This window comes from Gasterosteus aculeatus, chromosome 7 (genome assembly GCF_964276395.1).
Source record: "Gasterosteus aculeatus chromosome 7, fGasAcu3.hap1.1, whole genome shotgun sequence".
NCBI lineage: Eukaryota > Metazoa > Chordata > Actinopteri > Perciformes > Gasterosteidae > Gasterosteus > Gasterosteus aculeatus.
In genome coordinates, this window is record NC_135694.1 from 13,771,112 (window position 1) to 13,792,279 (window position 21,168).

Sequence of the window (21,168 nt, forward strand, 5' to 3'; positions counted from 1 at the left end):
TAGCACCTCAGGAAAACTACATTTATCTTTTTCATGGTGGTATCATGGTTTGTGAATAGTTTTCCAACCTTTTTTGTTCAAACTAAGTTTTGGTGCATTCATGACTATTAAGGCGTTTGCAGCCCGAGAGAAAGCTGAAAACGCACAGAACACAAGAATGCATTGGTTAACAGTGTTTTCATCAAACTAGCACCTCAGGAAAGTACATTCATCCTTTTCATGATGGTATCATGGTTTGTGAATAGTTTTCCAACCTTTTTTGTTCAAACTAAGTTTTGGTGCAATCTTGACTATTAAGGCGTTGGCAGCCCGAAAGAAAGCTGAAAACGCACAGAACACAAGAATGCATTGGTTAACAGTGTTTTCATCAAACTAGCACCTCAGGAAAGTACATTCATCCTTTTCATGATGGTATCATGGTTTGTGAATAGTTTTCCAACCTTTTTTGTTCAAACTAAGTTTTGGTGCAATCTTGACTATTAAGGCGTTTTCAGGCCGAGAGAAGGCTTAAAAACGCACAGAACACAAGAATGCATTGGTTAACAGTGTTTTCATCAAACTAGCACCTCAGGAAAGTACATTCATCCTTTTCATGATGGTATCATGGTTTGTGAATAGTTTTCCAACCTTTTTTGTTCAAAATAAGTTTTGGTGCATTCATGACTATTAAGGCGTTTGCAGCCCGAGAGAAAGCTGAAAACGCACAGAACACAAGAATGCATTGGTTAACAGTGTTTTCATCAAACTAGCACCTCAGGAAAGTACATTCATCCTTTTCATGGTGGTATCATGGTTTGTAAATAGTTTTCCAACTTTTTTTGTTCAAAATAAGTTTTGGTGCAATCTTGACTATTAGGGCGTTTGCAGGCCGAGAGAAAGCTGAAAACGCACAGAACACAAGAATGCATTGGTTAACAGTGTTTACCTAAAACTAGCACCTCAGGAAAGTACATTCATCCTTTTCATGATGGTATCATGGTTTGTGAATAGTTTTCCAACCTTTTTTGTTCAAACTAAGTTTTTGTGCATTCATGACTATTAAGGCGTTTGCAGGCCGAGAGAAAGCTGAAAACGCACAGAACACAAGAATGCATTGGTTAACAGTGTTTACCTAAAACTAGCACCTCAGGAAAACTACATTTATCTTTTTCATGGTGGTATCATGGTTTGTGAATAGTTTTCCAACCTTTTTTGTTCAAACTAAGTTTTGGTGCATTCATGACTATTAAGGCGTTTGCAGCCCGAGAGAAAGCTGAAAACGCACAGAACACAAGAATGCATTGGTTAACAGTGTTTTCATCAAACTAGCACCTCAGGAAAGTACATTCATCCTTTTCATGATGGTATCATGGTTTGTGAATAGTTTTCCAACCTTTTTTGTTCAAACTAAGTTTTGGTGCAATCTTGACTATTAAGGCGTTGGCAGCCCGAAAGAAAGCTGAAAACGCACAGAACACAAGAATGCATTGGTTAACAGTGTTTTCATCAAACTAGCGCCTCAGGAAAGTACATTCATCCTTTTCATGATGGTATCATGGTTTGTGAATAGTTTTCCAACCTTTTTTGTTCAAACTAAGTTTTGGTGCATTCATGACTATTAAGGCGTTTGCAGCCCGAGAGAAACCTGAAAACGCACAGAACACAAGAATGCATTGGTTAACAGTGTTTTCATCAAACTAGCACCTCAGGAAAGTACATTCATCCTTTTCATGATGGTATCATGGTTTGTGAATAGTTTTCCAACCTTTTTTGTTCAAACTAAGTTTTGGTGCAATCTTGACTATTAAGGCGTTTGCAGGCCGAGAGAAAGCTGAAAACGCACAGAACACAAGAATGCATTGGTTAACAGTGTTTTCATCAAACTAGCACCTCAGGAAAGTACATTCATCCTTTTCATGATGGTATCATGGTTTGTGAATAGTTTTCCAACCTTTTTTGTTCAAAATAAGTTTTAGTGTATTCATGACTATTAAGGCGTTTGCAGCCCGAGAGAAAGCTGAAAACGCACAGAACACAAGAATGCATTGGTTAACAGTGTTTTCATCAAACTAGCACCTCAGGAAAGTACATTCATCCTTTTCATGGTGGTATCATGGTTTGTGAATAGTTTTCCAACCTTTTTTGTTCAAAATAAGTTTTAGTGTATTCATGACTATTAAGGCGTTTGCAGCCCGAGAGAAAGCTGAAAACGCACAGAACACAAGAATGCATTGGTTAACAGTGTTTTCATCAAACTAGCACCTCAGGAAAGTACATTCATCCTTTTCATGATGGTATCATGGTTTGTGAATAGTTTTCCAACCTTTTTTGTTCAAAATAAGTTTTGGTGCATTCATGACTATTAAGGCGTTTGCAGCCCGAGAGAAAGCTGAAAACGCACAGAACACAAGAATGTATTGGTTAACAGTGTTTTCATCAAACTAGCACCTCAGGAAAGTACATTCATCCTTTTCATGATGGTATCATGGTTTGTGAATAGTTTTCCAACCTTTTTTGTTCAAAATAAGTTTTGGTGCATTCATGACTATTAAGGCGTTTGCAGCCCGAGAGAAAGCTGAAAACGCACAGAACACAAGAATGCATTGGTTAACAGTGTTTTCATCAAACTAGCACCTCAGGAAAGTACATTCATCCTTTTCATGGTGGTATCATGGTTTGTAAATAGTTTTCCAACTTTTTTTGTTCAAAATAAGTTTTGGTGCAATCTTGACTATTAGGGCGTTTGCAGGCCGAGAGAAAGCTGAAAACGCACAGAACACAAGAATGCATTGGTTAACAGTGTTTACCTAAAACTAGCACCTCAGGAAAGTACATTCATCCTTTTCATGATGGTATCATGGTTTGTGAATAGTTTTCCAACCTTTTTTGTTCAAACTAAGTTTTTGTGCATTCATGACTATTAAGGCGTTTGCAGGCCGAGAGAAAGCTGAAAACGCACAGAACACAAGAATGCATTGGTTAACAGTGTTTACCTAAAACTAGCACCTCAGGAAAACTACATTTATCTTTTTCATGGTGGTATCATGGTTTGTGAATAATTTTCCAACCTTTTTTGTTCAAACTAAGTTTTGGTGCATTCATGACTATTAAGGCGTTTGCAGCCCGAGAGAAAGCTGAAAACGCACAGAACACAAGAATGCATTGGTTAACAGTGTTTTCATCAAACTAGCACCTCAGGAAAGTACATTCATCCTTTTCATGATGGTATCATGGTTTGTGAATAGTTTTCCAACCTTTTTTGTTCAAACTAAGTTTTGGTGCAATCTTGACTATTAAGGCGTTGGCAGCCCGAAAGAAAGCTGAAAACGCACAGAACACAAGAATGCATTGGTTAACAGTGTTTTCATCAAACTAGCACCTCAGGAAAGTACATTCATCCTTTTCATGATGGTATCATGGTTTGTGAATAGTTTTCCAACCTTTTTTGTTCAAACTAAGTTTTGGTGCAATCTTGACTATTAAGGCGTTTTCAGGCCGAGAGAAGGCTTAAAAACGCACAGAACACAAGAATGCATTGGTTAACAGTGTTTTCATCAAACTAGCACCTCAGGAAAGTACATTCATCCTTTTCATGATGGTATCATGGTTTGTGAATAGTTTTCCAACCTTTTTTGTTCAAAATAAGTTTTGGTGCATTCATGACTATTAAGGCGTTTGCAGCCCGAGAGAAAGCTGAAAACGCACAGAACACAAGAATGCATTGGTTAACAGTGTTTTCATCAAACTAGCACCTCAGGAAAGTACATTCATCCTTTTCATGGTGGTATCATGGTTTGTAAATAGTTTTCCAACTTTTTTTGTTCAAAATAAGTTTTGGTGCAATCTTGACTATTAGGGCGTTTGCAGGCCGAGAGAAAGCTGAAAACGCACAGAACACAAGAATGCATTGGTTAACAGTGTTTACCTAAAACTAGCACCTCAGGAAAGTACATTCATCCTTTTCATGATGGTATCATGGTTTGTGAATAGTTTTCCAACCTTTTTTGTTCAAACTAAGTTTTTGTGCATTCATGACTATTAAGGCGTTTGCAGGCCGAGAGAAAGCTGAAAACGCACAGAACACAAGAATGCATTGGTTAACAGTGTTTACCTAAAACTAGCACCTCAGGAAAACTACATTTATCTTTTTCATGGTGGTATCATGGTTTGTGAATAGTTTTCCAACCTTTTTTGTTCAAACTAAGTTTTGGTGCATTCATGACTATTAAGGCGTTTGCAGCCCGAGAGAAAGCTGAAAACGCACAGAACACAAGAATGCATTGGTTAACAGTGTTTTCATCAAACTAGCACCTCAGGAAAGTACATTCATCCTTTTCATGATGGTATCATGGTTTGTGAATAGTTTTCCAACCTTTTTTGTTCAAACTAAGTTTTGGTGCAATCTTGACTATTAAGGCGTTGGCAGCCCGAAAGAAAGCTGAAAACGCACAGAACACAAGAATGCATTGGTTAACAGTGTTTTCATCAAACTAGCGCCTCAGGAAAGTACATTCATCCTTTTCATGATGGTATCATGGTTTGTGAATAGTTTTCCAACCTTTTTTGTTCAAACTAAGTTTTGGTGCAATCTTGACTATTAAGGCGTTTTCAGGCCGAGAGAAGGCTTAAAAACGCACAGAACACAAGAATGCATTGGTTAACAGTGTTTTCATCAAACTAGCACCTCAGGAAAGTACATTCATCCTTTTCATGATGGTATCATGGTTTGTGAATAGTTTTCCAACCTTTTTTGTTCAAAATAAGTTTTGGTGCATTCATGACTATTAAGGCGTTTGCAGCCCGAGAGAAAGCTGAAAACGCACAGAACACAAGAATGTATTGGTTAACAGTGTTTTCATCAAACTAGCACCTCAGGAAAGTACATTCATCCTTTTCATGATGGTATCATGGTTTGTGAATAGTTTTCCAACCTTTTTTGTTCAAAATAAGTTTTGGTGCATTCATGACTATTAAGGCGTTTGCAGCCCGAGAGAAAGCTGAAAACGCACAGAACACAAGAATGCATTGGTTAACAGTGTTTTCATCAAACTAGCACCTCAGGAAAGTACATTCATCCTTTTCATGGTGGTATCATGGTTTGTAAATAGTTTTCCAACTTTTTTTGTTCAAAATAAGTTTTGGTGCAATCTTGACTATTAGGGCGTTTGCAGGCCGAGAGAAAGCTGAAAACGCACAGAACACAAGAATGCATTGGTTAACAGTGTTTACCTAAAACTAGCACCTCAGGAAAGTACATTCATCCTTTTCATGATGGTATCATGGTTTGTGAATAGTTTTCCAACCTTTTTTGTTCAAACTAAGTTTTTGTGCATTCATGACTATTAAGGCGTTTGCAGGCCGAGAGAAAGCTGAAAACGCACAGAACACAAGAATGCATTGGTTAACAGTGTTTACCTAAAACTAGCACCTCAGGAAAACTACATTTATCTTTTTCATGGTGGTATCATGGTTTGTGAATAGTTTTCCAACCTTTTTTGTTCAAACTAAGTTTTGGTGCATTCATGACTATTAAGGCGTTTGCAGCCCGAGAGAAAGCTGAAAACGCACAGAACACAAGAATGCATTGGTTAACAGTGTTTTCATCAAACTAGCACCTCAGGAAAGTACATTCATCCTTTTCATGATGGTATCATGGTTTGTGAATAGTTTTCCAACCTTTTTTGTTCAAACTAAGTTTTGGTGCAATCTTGACTATTAAGGCGTTGGCAGCCCGAGAGAAAGCTGAAAACGCACAGAACACAAGAATGCATTGGTTAACAGTGTTTTCATCAAACTAGGACCTCAGGAAAGTACATTCATCCTTTTCATGATGGTATCATGGTTTGTGAATAGTTTTCCAACCTTTTTTGTTCAAACTAAGTTTTGGTGCAATCTTGACTATTAAGGCGTTTTCAGGCCGAGAGAAGGCTTAAAAACTTACAGAACACAAGAATGCATTGGTTAACAGTGTTTTCATCAAACTAGCACCTCAGGAAAGTACATTCATCCTTTTCATGATGGTATCATGGTTTGTGAATAGTTTTCCAACCTTTTTTGTTCAAAATAAGTTTTAGTGTATTCATGACTATTAAGGCGTTTGCAGCCCGAGAGAAAGCTGAAAACGCACAGAACACAAGAATGCATTGGTTAACAGTGTTTTCATCAAACTAGCACCTCAGGAAAGTACATTCATCCTTTTCATGGTGGTATCATGGTTTGTGAATAGTTTTCCAACCTTTTTTGTTCAAAATAAGTTTTGGTGCATTCATGACTATTAAGGCGTTTGCAGCCCGAGAGAAAGCTGAAAACGCACAGAACACAAGAATGCATTGGTTAACAGTGTTTTCATCAAACTAGCACCTCAGGAAAGTACATTCATCCTTTTCATGATGGTATCATGGTTTGTGAATAGTTTTCCAACCTTTTTTGTTCAAAATAAGTTTTAGTGTATTCATGACTATTAAGGCGTTTGCAGCCCGAGAGAAAGCTGAAAACGCACAGAACACAAGAATGCATTGGTTAACAGTGTTTTCATCAAACTAGCACCTCAGGAAAGTACATTCATCCTTTTCATGATGGTATCATGGTTTGTGAATAGTTTTCCAACCTTTTTTGTTCAAAATAAGTTTTGGTGCATTCATGACTATTAAGGCGTTTGCAGCCCGAGAGAAAGCTGAAAACGCACAGAACACAAGAATGTATTGGTTAACAGTGTTTTCATCAAACTAGCACCTCAGGAAAGTACATTCATCCTTTTCATGATGGTATCATGGTTTGTGAATAGTTTTCCAACCTTTTTTGTTCAAAATAAGTTTTGGTGCATTCATGACTATTAAGGCGTTTGCAGCCCGAGAGAAAGCTGAAAACGCACAGAACACAAGAATGCATTGGTTAACAGTGTTTTCATCAAACTAGCACCTCAGGAAAGTACATTCATCCTTTTCATGGTGGTATCATGGTTTGTAAATAGTTTTCCAACTTTTTTTGTTCAAAATAAGTTTTGGTGCAATCTTGACTATTAGGGCGTTTGCAGGCCGAGAGAAAGCTGAAAACGCACAGAACACAAGAATGCATTGGTTAACAGTGTTTACCTAAAACTAGCACCTCAGGAAAGTACATTCATCCTTTTCATGATGGTATCATGGTTTGTGAATAGTTTTCCAACCTTTTTTGTTCAAACTAAGTTTTTGTGCATTCATGACTATTAAGGCGTTTGCAGGCCGAGAGAAAGCTGAAAACGCACAGAACACAAGAATGCATTGGTTAACAGTGTTTACCTAAAACTAGCACCTCAGGAAAACTACATTTATCTTTTTCATGGTGGTATCATGGTTTGTGAATAGTTTTCCAACCTTTTTTGTTCAAACTAAGTTTTGGTGCATTCATGACTATTAAGGCGTTTGCAGCCCGAGAGAAAGCTGAAAACGCACAGAACACAAGAATGCATTGGTTAACAGTGTTTTCATCAAACTAGCACCTCAGGAAAGTACATTCATCCTTTTCATGATGGTATCATGGTTTGTGAATAGTTTTCCAACCTTTTTTGTTCAAACTAAGTTTTGGTGCAATCTTGACTATTAAGGCGTTGGCAGCCCGAAAGAAAGCTGAAAACGCACAGAACACAAGAATGCATTGGTTAACAGTGTTTTCATCAAACTAGCACCTCAGGAAAGTACATTCATCCTTTTCATGATGGTATCATGGTTTGTGAATAGTTTTCCAACCTTTTTTGTTCAAACTAAGTTTTGGTGCAATCTTGACTATTAAGGCGTTTTCAGGCCGAGAGAAGGCTTAAAAACGCACAGAACACAAGAATGCATTGGTTAACAGTGTTTTCATCAAACTAGCACCTCAGGAAAGTACATTCATCCTTTTCATGATGGTATCATGGTTTGTGAATAGTTTTCCAACCTTTTTTGTTCAAAATAAGTTTTGGTGCATTCATGACTATTAAGGCGTTTGCAGCCCGAGAGAAAGCTGAAAACGCACAGAACACAAGAATGTATTGGTTAACAGTGTTTTCATCAAACTAGCACCTCAGGAAAGTACATTCATCCTTTTCATGATGGTATCATGGTTTGTGAATAGTTTTCCAACCTTTTTTGTTCAAAATAAGTTTTGGTGCATTCATGACTATTAAGGCGTTTGCAGCCCGAGAGAAAGCTGAAAACGCACAGAACACAAGAATGCATTGGTTAACAGTGTTTTCATCAAACTAGCACCTCAGGAAAGTACATTCATCCTTTTCATGGTGGTATCATGGTTTGTAAATAGTTTTCCAACTTTTTTTGTTCAAAATAAGTTTTGGTGCAATCTTGACTATTAGGGCGTTTGCAGGCCGAGAGAAAGCTGAAAACGCACAGAACACAAGAATGCATTGGTTAACAGTGTTTACCTAAAACTAGCACCTCAGGAAAGTACATTCATCCTTTTCATGATGGTATCATGGTTTGTGAATAGTTTTCCAACCTTTTTTGTTCAAACTAAGTTTTTGTGCATTCATGACTATTAAGGCGTTTGCAGGCCGAGAGAAAGCTGAAAACGCACAGAACACAAGAATGCATTGGTTAACAGTGTTTACCTAAAACTAGCACCTCAGGAAAACTACATTTATCTTTTTCATGGTGGTATCATGGTTTGTGAATAGTTTTCCAACCTTTTTTGTTCAAAATAAGTTTTGGTGCATTCATGACTATTAAGGCGTTTGCAGCCCGAGAGAAAGCTGAAAACGCACAGAACACAAGAATGCATTGGTTAACAGTGTTTTCATCAAACTAGCACCTCAGGAAAGTACATTCATCCTTTTCATGATGGTATCATGGTTTGTGAATAGTTTTCCAACCTTTTTTGTTTAAACTAAGTTTTGGTGCAATCTTGACTATTAAGGCGTTGGCAGCCCGAGAGAAAGCTGAAAACGCACAGAACACAAGAATGCATTGGTTAACAGTGTTTTCATCAAACTAGGACCTCAGGAAAGTACATTCATCCTTTTCATGATGGTATCATGGTTTGTGAATAGTTTTCCAACCTTTTTTGTTCAAACTAAGTTTTGGTGCAATCTTGACTATTAAGGCGTTTTCAGGCCGAGAGAAGGCTTAAAAACTTACAGAACACAAGAATGCATTGGTTAACAGTGTTTTCATCAAACTAGCACCTCAGGAAAGTACATTCATCCTTTTCATGATGGTATCATGGTTTGTGAATAGTTTTCCAACCTTTTTTGTTCAAAATAAGTTTTGGTGCATTCATGACTATTAAGGCGTTTGCAGCCCGAGAGAAAGCTGAAAACGCACAGAACACAAGAATGCATTGGTTAACAGTGTTTTCATCAAACTAGCACCTCAGGAAAGTACATTCATCCTTTTCATGGTGGTATCATGGTTTGTGAATAGTTTTCCAACTTTTTTTGTTCAAAATAAGTTTTGGTGCAATCTTGACTATTAAGGCGTTTGCAGGCCGAGAGAAACCTGAAAACGCACAGAACACAAGAATGCATTGGTTAACAGTGTTTTCATCAAACTAGCACCACAGGAAAGTACATTCATCCTTTTCATGATGGTATCATGGTTTGTGAATAGTTTTCCAACCTTTTTTGTTCAAACTAAGTTTTTGTGCATTCATGACTATTAAGGCGTTTGCAGGCCGAGAGAAAGCTGAAAACGCACAGAACACAAGAATGCATTGGTTAACAGTGTTTACCTAAAACTAGCACCTAAGGAAAGTACATTCATCCTTTTCATGATGGTATCATGGTTTGTGAATAGTTTTCCAACCTTTTTTGTTCAAACTAAGTTTTTGTGCATTCATGACTATTAAGGCGTTTGCAGGCCGAGAGAAAGCTGAAAACGCACAGAACACAAGAATGCATTGGTTAACAGTGTTTACCTAAAACTAGCACCTCAGGAAAACTACATTTATCTTTTTCATGGTGGTATCATGGTTTGTGAATAGTTTTCCCACCTTTTTTTTTTCAAACTAAGTTTTGGTGCATTCATGACTATTAAGGCGTTTGCAGCCCGAGAGAAAGCTGAAAACGCACCGAACACAAGAATGCATTGGTTAACAGTGTTTTCATCAAACTAGCACCTCAGGAAAGTACATTCATCCTTTTCATGAAGGTATCATGGTTTGTGAATAGTTTTCCAACCTTTTTTGTTCAAAATAAGTTTTGGTGTATTCATGACTATTAAGGTGTTTGCAGCCCGAGAGAAAGCTGAAAACGCACAGAACACAAGAATGCATTGGTTAACAGTGTTTTCATCAAACTAGCACCTCAGGAAAGTACATTCATCCTTTTCATGATGGTATCATGGTTTGTGAATAGTTTTCCAACCTTTTTTGTTCAAACTAAGTTTTTGTGCATTCATGACTATTAAGGCGTTTGCAGGCCGAGAGAAAGCTGAAAACGCACAGAACACAAGAATGCATTGGTTAACAGTGTTTACCTAAAACTAGCACCTCAGGAAAACTACATTTATCTTTTTCATGGTGGTATCATGGTTTGTGAATAGTTTTCCAACCTTTTTTGTTCAAACTAAGTTTTGGTGCATTCATGACTATTAAGGCGTTTGCAGCCCGAGAGAAAGCTGAAAACGCACAGAACACAAGAATGCATTGGTTAACAGTGTTTTCATCAAACTAGCACCTCAGGAAAGTACATTCATCCTTTTCATGATGGTATCATGGTTTGTGAATAGTTTTCCAACCTTTTTTGTTCAAACTAAGTTTTGGTGCAATATTGACTATGAAGGCGTTTTCAGGCCGAGAGAAGGCTTAAAAACGCACAGAACACAAGAATGCATTGGTTAACAGTGTTTACCTAAAACTAGCACCTCAGGAAAGTACATTCATCCTTTTCATGATGGTATCATGGTTTGTGAATATTTTTCCAACCTTTTTTGTTCAAACTAAGTTTTCGTGCATTCATGACTATTAAGGCGTTTGCAGCCCGAGAGAAAGCTGAAAACGCACAGAACACAAGAATGCATTGGTTTACCAGTGTTTTCATCAAACTAGCACCTCAGGAAAGTACATTCATCCTTTTCATGATGGTATCATGGTTTGTGAATAGTTTTCCAACCTTTTTTGTTCAAAATAAGTTTTGGTGCATTCAGGACTATTAAGGCGTTTGCAGCCCGAGAGAAAGCTGAAAACGCACAGAACACAAGAATGCATTGGTTAACAGTGTTTTCATCAAACTAGCACCTCAGGAAAGTACATTCATCCTTTTCATGGTGGTATCATGGTTTGTGAATAGTTTTCCAACCTTTTTTGTTCAAACTAAGTTTTTGTGCATTCATGACTATTAAGGCGTTTGCAGGCCGAGAGAAAGCTGAAAACGCACAAAACACAAGAATGCATTGGTTAACAGTGTTTTCATCAAACTAGCACCTCAGGAAAGTACATTCATCCTTTTCATGATGGTATCATGGTTTGTGAATAGTTTTCCAACCTTTTTTGTTCAAACTAAGTTTTTGTGCATTCATGACTATTAAGGCGTTTGCAGGCCGAGAGAAAGCTGAAAACGCACAGAACACAAGAATGCATTGGTTAACAGTGTTTTCATCAAACTAGCACCTCAGGAAAGTACATTCATCCTTTTCATGATGGTATCATGGTTTGTGAATAGTTTTCCAACCTTTTTTGTTTAAACTAAGTTTTGGTGCAATCTTGACTATTAAGGCGTTGGCAGCCCGAGAGAAAGCTGAAAACGCACAGAACACAAGAATGCATTGGTTAACAGTGTTTTCATCAAACTAGGACCTCAGGAAAGTACATTCATCCTTTTCATGATGGTATCATGGTTTGTGAATAGTTTTCCAACCTTTTTTGTTCAAACTAAGTTTTGGTGCAATCTTGACTATTAAGGCGTTTTCAGGCCGAGAGAAGGCTTAAAAACTTACAGAACACAAGAATGCATTGGTTAACAGTGTTTTCATCAAACTAGCACCTCAGGAAAGTACATTCATCCTTTTCATGATGGTATCATGGTTTGTGAATAGTTTTCCAACCTTTTTTGTTCAAAATAAGTTTTGGTGCATTCATGACTATTAAGGCGTTTGCAGCCCGAGAGAAAGCTGAAAACGCACAGAACACAAGAATGCATTGGTTAACAGTGTTTTCATCAAACTAGCACCTCAGGAAAGTACATTCATCCTTTTCATGGTGGTATCATGGTTTGTGAATAGTTTTCCAACTTTTTTTGTTCAAAATAAGTTTTGGTGCAATCTTGACTATTAAGGCGTTTGCAGGCCGAGAGAAAGCTGAAAACGCACAGAACACAAGAATGCATTGGTTAACAGTGTTTTCATCAAACTAGCACCACAGGAAAGTACATTCATCCTTTTCATGATGGTATCATGGTTTGTGAATAGTTTTCCAACCTTTTTTGTTCAAACTAAGTTTTTGTGCATTCATGACTATTAAGGCGTTTGCAGGCCGAGAGAAAGCTGAAAACGCACAGAACACAAGAATGCATTGGTTAACAGTGTTTACCTAAAACTAGCACCTAAGGAAAGTACATTCATCCTTTTCATGATGGTATCATGGTTTGTGAATAGTTTTCCAACCTTTTTTGTTCAAACTAAGTTTTTGTGCATTCATGACTATTAAGGCGTTTGCAGGCCGAGAGAAAGCTGAAAACGCACAGAACACAAGAATGCATTGGTTAACAGTGTTTACCTAAAACTAGCACCTCAGGAAAACTACATTTATCTTTTTCATGGTGGTATCATGGTTTGTGAATAGTTTTCCCACCTTTTTTTTTTCAAACTAAGTTTTGGTGCATTCATGACTATTAAGGCGTTTGCAGCCCGAGAGAAAGCTGAAAACGCACCGAACACAAGAATGCATTGGTTAACAGTGTTTTCATCAAACTAGCACCTCAGGAAAGTACATTCATCCTTTTCATGAAGGTATCATGGTTTGTGAATAGTTTTCCAACCTTTTTTGTTCAAAATAAGTTTTGGTGTATTCATGACTATTAAGGTGTTTGCAGCCCGAGAGAAAGCTGAAAACGCACAGAACACAAGAATGCATTGGTTAACAGTGTTTTCATCAAACTAGCACCTCAGGAAAGTACATTCATCCTTTTCATGATGGTATCATGGTTTGTGAATAGTTTTCCAACCTTTTTTGTTCAAACTAAGTTTTTGTGCATTCATGACTATTAAGGCGTTTGCAGGCCGAGAGAAAGCTGAAAACGCACAGAACACAAGAATGCATTGGTTAACAGTGTTTACCTAAAACTAGCACCTCAGGAAAACTACATTTATCTTTTTCATGGTGGTATCATGGTTTGTGAATAGTTTTCCAACCTTTTTTGTTCAAACTAAGTTTTGGTGCATTCATGACTATTAAGGCGTTTGCAGCCCGAGAGAAAGCTGAAAACGCACAGAACACAAGAATGCATTGGTTAACAGTGTTTTCATCAAACTAGCACCTCAGGAAAGTACATTCATCCTTTTCATGATGGTATCATGGTTTGTGAATAGTTTTCCAACCTTTTTTGTTCAAACTAAGTTTTGGTGCAATATTGACTATGAAGGCGTTTTCAGGCCGAGAGAAGGCTTAAAAACGCACAGAACACAAGAATGCATTGGTTAACAGTGTTTACCTAAAACTAGCACCTCAGGAAAGTACATTCATCCTTTTCATGATGGTATCATGGTTTGTGAATATTTTTCCAACCTTTTTTGTTCAAACTAAGTTTTCGTGCATTCATGACTATTAAGGCGTTTGCAGCCCGAGAGAAAGCTGAAAACGCACAGAACACAAGAATGCATTGGTTTACCAGTGTTTTCATCAAACTAGCACCTCAGGAAAGTACATTCATCCTTTTCATGATGGTATCATGGTTTGTGAATAGTTTTCCAACCTTTTTTGTTCAAAATAAGTTTTGGTGCATTCAGGACTATTAAGGCGTTTGCAGCCCGAGAGAAAGCTGAAAACGCACAGAACACAAGAATGCATTGGTTAACAGTGTTTTCATCAAACTAGCACCTCAGGAAAGTACATTCATCCTTTTCATGGTGGTATCATGGTTTGTGAATAGTTTTCCAACCTTTTTTGTTCAAACTAAGTTTTTGTGCATTCATGACTATTAAGGCGTTTGCAGGCCGAGAGAAAGCTGAAAACGCACAAAACACAAGAATGCATTGGTTAACAGTGTTTACCTAAAACTAGCACCTCAGGAAAGTACATTCATCCTTTTCATGATGGTATCATGGTTTGTGAATAGTTTTCCAACCTTTTTTGTTCAAACTAAGTTTTTGTGCATTCATGACTATTAAGGCGTTTGCAGGCCGAGAGAAAGCTGAAAACGCACAGAACACAAGAATGCATTGGTTAACAGTGTTTACCTAAAACTAGCATCTCAGGAAAACTACATTTATCTTTTTCATGGTGGTATCATGGTTTGTGAAGAGTTTTCCAACCTTTTTTGTTCAAACTAAGTTTTGGTGCATTCATGACTATTAAGGCGTTTGCAGCCCGAGAGAAAGCTGAAAACGCACAGAACACAAGAATGCATTGGTTAACAGTGTTTTCATCAAACTAGCACCTCAGGAAAGTACATTCATCCTTTTCATGATGGTATCATGGTTTGTGAATAGTTTTCCAACCTTTTTTGTTCAAAATAAGTTTTGGTGCAATCATGACTATTAAGGCGTTTGCAGCCCGAGAGAAAGCTGAAAACGCACAGAACACAAGAATGCATTGGTTAACAGTGTTTTCATCAAACTAGCACCTCAGGAAAGTACATTCATCCTTTTCATGATGGTATCATGGTTTGTGAATAGCTTTCCAACCTTTTTTGTTCAAAATAAGTTTTGGTGCAATCTTGACTATTAAGGCGTTTGCAGGCCGAGAGAAAGCTGAAAACAAACAGAACACAAGAATGCATTGGTTAACAGTGTTTACCTAAAACTAGCACCTCAGGAAAGTACATTCATCCTTTTCATGATGGTATCATGGTTTGTGAATAGTTTTCCAACCTTTTTTGTTCAAACTAAGTTTTGGTGCAATCTTGACTATTAAGGCGTTTTCAGGCCGAGAGAAGGCTTAAAAACGCACAGAACACAAGAATGCATTGGTTAACAGTGTTTTCATCAAACTAGCACCTCAGGAAAATGTAGGAAAACTACATTTATCTTTTTTATGATGGTATTATGGTTTGTGAATAGTTTTACAACAATTTTTGGTTCAAACTAAGTTTTTGTGCATTCATGACTATTAAGGCGTTTGCAGGCCGAGAGAAAGCTGAAAACGCACAGAACACAAGAATGCATTGGTTAACAGTGTTTACCTTAAACTAGCACCTCAGGAAAGTACATTCATCCTTTTCATGATGGTATCATGGTTTGTGAATAGTTCTCCAACCTTTTTTGTTCAAACTAAGTTTTGCTGCAATATTGACTATGAAGGCGTTTTCAGGCCGAGAGAAGGCTTAAAAACGCACAGAACACAAGAATGCATTGGTTAACAGTGTTTACCTAAAACTAGCACCTCAGGAAAGTACATTCATCCTTTTCATGATGGTATCATGGTTTGTGAATATTTTTCCAACCTTTTTTGTTCAAACTAAGTTTTCGTGCATTCATGACTATTAAGGCGTTTGCAGCCCGAGAGAAAGCTGAAAACGCACAGAACACAAGAATTTATTGGTTTACCAGTGTTTTCATCAAACTAGCACCTCAGGAAAGTACATTCATCCTTTTCATGATGGTATCATGGTTTGTGAATAGTTTTCCAACCTTTTTTGTTTAAAATAAGTTTTGGTGCATTCAGGACTATTAAGGCGTTTGCAGCCCGAGAGAAAGCTGAAAACGCACAGAACACAAGAATGCATTGGTTAACAGTGTTTTCATCAAACTAGCACCTCAGGAAAGTACATTCATCCTTTTCATGGTGGTATCATGGTTTGTGAATAGTTTTCCAACCTTTTTTGTTCAAACTAAGTTTTTGTGCATTCATGACTATTAAGGCGTTTGCAGGCCGAGAGAAAGCTGAAAACGCACAAAACACAAGAATGCATTGGTTAACAGTGTTTACCTAAAACTAGCACCTCAGGAAAGTACATTCATCCTTTTCATGATGGTATCATGGTTTGTGAATAGTTTTCCATCCTTTTTTGTTCAAACTAAGTTTTGGTGCAATATTGACTATTAAGGCGTTTTCAGGCCGAGATAAGGCTTAAAAATGCACAGAACACAAGAATGCATTGGTTAACAGTGTTTTCATCAAACTAGCACCTCAGGAAAGTACATTCATCCTTTTCATGGTGGTATCATGGTTTGTGAATAGTTTTCCAACCTTTTTTGTTCAAACTAAGTTTTTGTGCATTCATGACTATTAAGGCATTTGCAGGCCGAGAGAAAGCTGAAAACGCACAGAACACAAGAATGCATTGGTTAACAGTGTTTTCATCAAACTAGCACCACAGGAAAGTACATTCATCCTTTTCATGATGGTATCATGGTTTGTGAATAGTTTTCCAACCTTTTTTGTTCAAACTAAGTTTTTGTGCATTCATGACTATTAAGGCGTTTGCAGGCCGAGAGAAAGCTGAAAACGCACAGAACACAAGAATGCATTGGTTAACAGTGTTTACCTAAAACTAGCACCTAAGGAAAGTACATTCATCCTTTTCATGATGGTATCATGGTTTGTGAATAGTTTTCCAACCTTTTTTGTTCAAACTAAGTTTTTGTGCATTCATGACTATTAAGGCGTTTGCAGGCCGAGAGAAAGCTGAAAACGCACAGAACACAAGAATGCATTGGTTAACAGTGTTTACCTAAAACTAGCACCTCAGGAAAACTACATTTATCTTTTTCATGGTGGTATCATGGTTTGTGAATAGTTTTCCCACCTTTTTTTTTTCAAACTAAGTTTTGGTGCATTCATGACTATTAAGGCGTTTGCAGCCCGAGAGAAAGCTGAAAACGCACCGAACACAAGAATGCATTGGTTAACAGTGTTTTCATCAAACTAGCACCTCAGGAAAGTACATTCATCCTTTTCATGAAGGTATCATGGTTTGTGAATAGTTTTCCAACCTTTTTTGTTCAAAATAAGTTTTGGTGTATTCATGACTATTAAGGTGTTTGCAGCCCGAGAGAAAGCTGAAAACGCACAGAACACAAGAATGCATTGGTTAACAGTGTTTTCATCAAACTAGCACCTCAGGAAAGTACATTCATCCTTTTCATGATGGTATCATGGTTTGTGAATAGTTTTCCAACCTTTTTTGTTCAAACTAAGTTTTTGTGCATTCATGACTATTAAGGCGTTTGCAGGCCGAGAGAAAGCTGAAAACGCACAGAACACAAGAATGCATTGGTTAACAGTGTTTACCTAAAACTAGCACCTCAGGAAAACTACATTTATCTTTTTCATGGTGGTATCATGGTTTGTGAATAGTTTTCCAACCTTTTTTGTTCAAACTAAGTTTTGGTGCATTCATGACTATTAAGGCGTTTGCAGCCCGAGAGAAAGCTGAAAACGCACAGAACACAAGAATGCATTGGTTAACAGTGTTTTCATCAAACTAGCACCTCAGGAAAGTACATTCATCCTTTTCATGATGGTATCATGGTTTGTGAATAGTTTTCCAACCTTTTTTGTTCAAACTAAGTTTTGGTGCAATCTTGACTATTAAGGCGTTTGCAGCCCGAGAGAAAGCTGAAAACGCACAGAACACAAGAATGCATTGGTTAACAGTGTTTTCATCAAACTAGCACCTCAGGAAAGTACATTCATCCTTTTCATGATGGTATCATGGTTTGTGAATAGTTTTCCAACCTTTTTTGTTCAAACTAAGTTTTGGTGCAATATTGACTATGAAGGCGTTTTCAGGCCGAGAGAAGGCTTAAAAACGCACAGAACACAAGAATGCATTGGTTAACAGTGTTTACCTAAAACTAGCACCTCAGGAAAGTACATTCATCCTTTTCATGATGGTATCATGGTTTGTGAATATTTTTCCAACCTTTTTTGTTCAAACTAAGTTTTCGTGCATTCATGACTATTAAGGCGTTTGCAGCCCGAGAGAAAGCTGAAAACGCACAGAACACAAGAATGCATTGGTTTACCAGTGTTTTCATCAAACTAGCACCTCAGGAAAGTACATTCATCCTTTTCATGATGGTATCATGGTTTGTGAATAGTTTTCCAACCTTTTTTGTTCAAAATAAGTTTTGGTGCATTCAGGACTATTAAGGCGTTTGCAGCCCGAGAGAAAGCTGAAAACGCACAGAACACAAGAATGCATTGGTTAACAGTGTTTTCATCAAACTAGCACCTCAGGAAAGTACATTCATCCTTTTCATGGTGGTATCATGGTTTGTGAATAGTTTTCCAACCTTTTTTGTTCAAACTAAGTTTTTGTGCATTCATGACTATTAAGGCGTTTGCAGGCCGAGAGAAAGCTGAAAACGCACAAAACACAAGAATGCATTGGTTAACAGTGTTTACCTAAAACTAGCACCTCAGGAAAGTACATTCATCCTTTTCATGATGGTATCATGGTTTGTGAATAGTTTTCCAACCTTTTTTGTTCAAACTAAGTTTTTGTGCATTCATGACTATTAAGGCGTTTGCAGGCCGAGAGAAAGCTGAAAACGCACAGAACACAAGAATGCATTGGTTAACAGTGTTTACCTAAAACTAGCACCTCAGGAAAACTACATTTATCTTTTTCATGGTGGTATCATGGTTTGTGAAGAGTTTTCCAACCTTTTTTGTTCAAACTAAGTTTTGGTGCATTCATGACTATTAAGGCGTTTGCAGCCCGAGAGAAAGCTGAAAACGCACAGAACACAAGAATGCATTGGTTAACAGTGTTTTCATCAAACTAGCACCTCAGGAAAGTACATTCATCCTTTTCATGATGGTATCATGGTTTGTGAATAGTTTTCCAACCTTTTTTGTTCAAAATAAGTTTTGGTGCAATCATGACTATTAAGGCGTTTGCAGCCCGAGAGAAAGCTGAAAACGCACAGAACACAAGAATGCATTGGTTAACAGTGTTTTCATCAAACTAGCACCACAGGAAAGTACATTCATCCTTTTCATGATGGTATCATGGTTTGTGAATAGTTTTCCAACCTTTTTTGTTCAAACTAAGTTTTTGTGCATTCATGACTATTAAGGCGTTTGCAGGCCGAGAGAAAGCTGAAAACGCACAGAACACAAGAATGCATTGGTTAACAGTGTTTACCTAAAACTAGCACCTAAGGAAAGTACATTCATCCTTTTCATGATGGTATCATGGTTTGTGAATAGTTTTCCAACCTTTTTTGTTCAAACTAAGTTTTTGTGCATTCATGACTATTAAGGCGTTTGCAGGCCGAGAGAAAGCTGAAAACGCACAGAACACAAGAATGCATTGGTTAACAGTGTTTACCTAAAACTAGCACCTCAGGAAAACTACATTTATCTTTTTCATGGTGGTATCATGGTTTGTGAATAGTTTTCCCACCTTTTTTTTTTCAAACTAAGTTTTGGTGCATTCATGACTATTAAGGCGTTTGCAGCCCGAGAGAAAGCTGAAAACGCACCGAACACAAGAATGCATTGGTTAACAGTGTTTTCATCAAACTAGCACCTCAGGAAAGTACATTCATCCTTTTCATGAAGGTATCATGGTTTGTGAATAGTTTTCCAACCTTTTTTGTTCAAAATAAGTTTTGGTGTATTCATGACTATTAAGGTGTTTGCAGCCCGAGAGAAAGCTGAAAACGCACAGAACACAAGAATGCATTGGTTAACAGTGTTTTCATCAAACTAGCACCTCAGGAAAGTACATTCATCCTTTTCATGATGGTATCATGGTTTGTGAATAGTTTTCCAACCTTTTTTGTTCAAACTAAGTTTTTGTGCATTCATGACTATTAAGGCGTTTGCAGGCCGAGAGAAAGCTGAAAACGCACAGAACACAAGAATGCATTGGTTAACAGTGTTTACCTAAAACTAGCACCTCAGGAAAACTACATTTATCTTTTTCATGGTGGTATCATGGTTTGTGAATAGTTTTCCAACCTTTTTTGTTCAAACTAAGTTTTGGTGCATTCATGACTATTAAGGCGTTTGCAGCCCGAGAGAAAGCTGAAAACGCACAGAACACAAGAATGCATTGGTTAACAGTGTTTTCATCAAACTAGCACCTCAGGAAAGTACATTCATCCTTTTCATGATGGTATCATGGTTTGTGAATAGTTTTCCAACCTTTTTTGTTCAAACTAAGTTTTGGTGCAATCTTGACTATTAAGGCGTTTGCAGCCCGAGAGAAAGCTGAAAACGCACAGAACACAAGAATGCATTGGTTAACAGTGTTTTCATCAAACTAGCACCTCAGGAAAGTACATTCATCCTTTTCATGATGGTATCATGGTTTGTGAATAGTTTTCCAACCTTTTTTGTTCAAACTAAGTTTTGGTGCAATATTGACTATGAAGGCGTTTTCAGGCCGAGAGAAGGCTTAAAAACGCACAGAACACAAGAATGCATTGGTTAACAGTGTTTACCTAAAACTAGCACCTCAGGAAAGTACATTCATCCTTTTCATGATGGTATCATGGTTTGTGAATATTTTTCCAACCTTTTTTGTTCAAACTAAGTTTTCGTGCATTCATGACTATTAAGGCGTTTGCAGCCCGAGAGAAAGCTGAAAACGCACAGAACACAAGAATGCATTGGTTTACCAGTGTTTTCATCAAACTAGCACCTCAGGAAAGTACATTCATCCTTTTCATGATGGTATCATGGTTTGTGAATAGTTTTCCAACCTTTTTTGTTCAAAATAAGTTTTGGTGCATTCAGGACTATTAAGGCGTTTGCAGCCCGAGAGAAAGCTGAAAACGCACAGAACACAAGAATGCATTGGTTAACAGTGTTTTCATCAAACTAGCACCTCAGGAAAGTACATTCATCCTTTTCATGGTGGTATCATGGTTTGTGAATAGTTTTCCAACCTTTTTTGTTCAAACTAAGTTTTTGTGCATTCATGACTATTAAGGCGTTTGCAGGCCGAGAGAAAGCTGAAAACGCACAAAACACAAGAATGCATTGGTTAACAGTGTTTACCTAAAACTAGCACCTCAGGAAAGTACATTCATCCTTTTCATGATGGTATCATGGTTTGTGAATAGTTTTCCAACCTTTTTTGTTCAAACTAAGTTTTTGTGCATT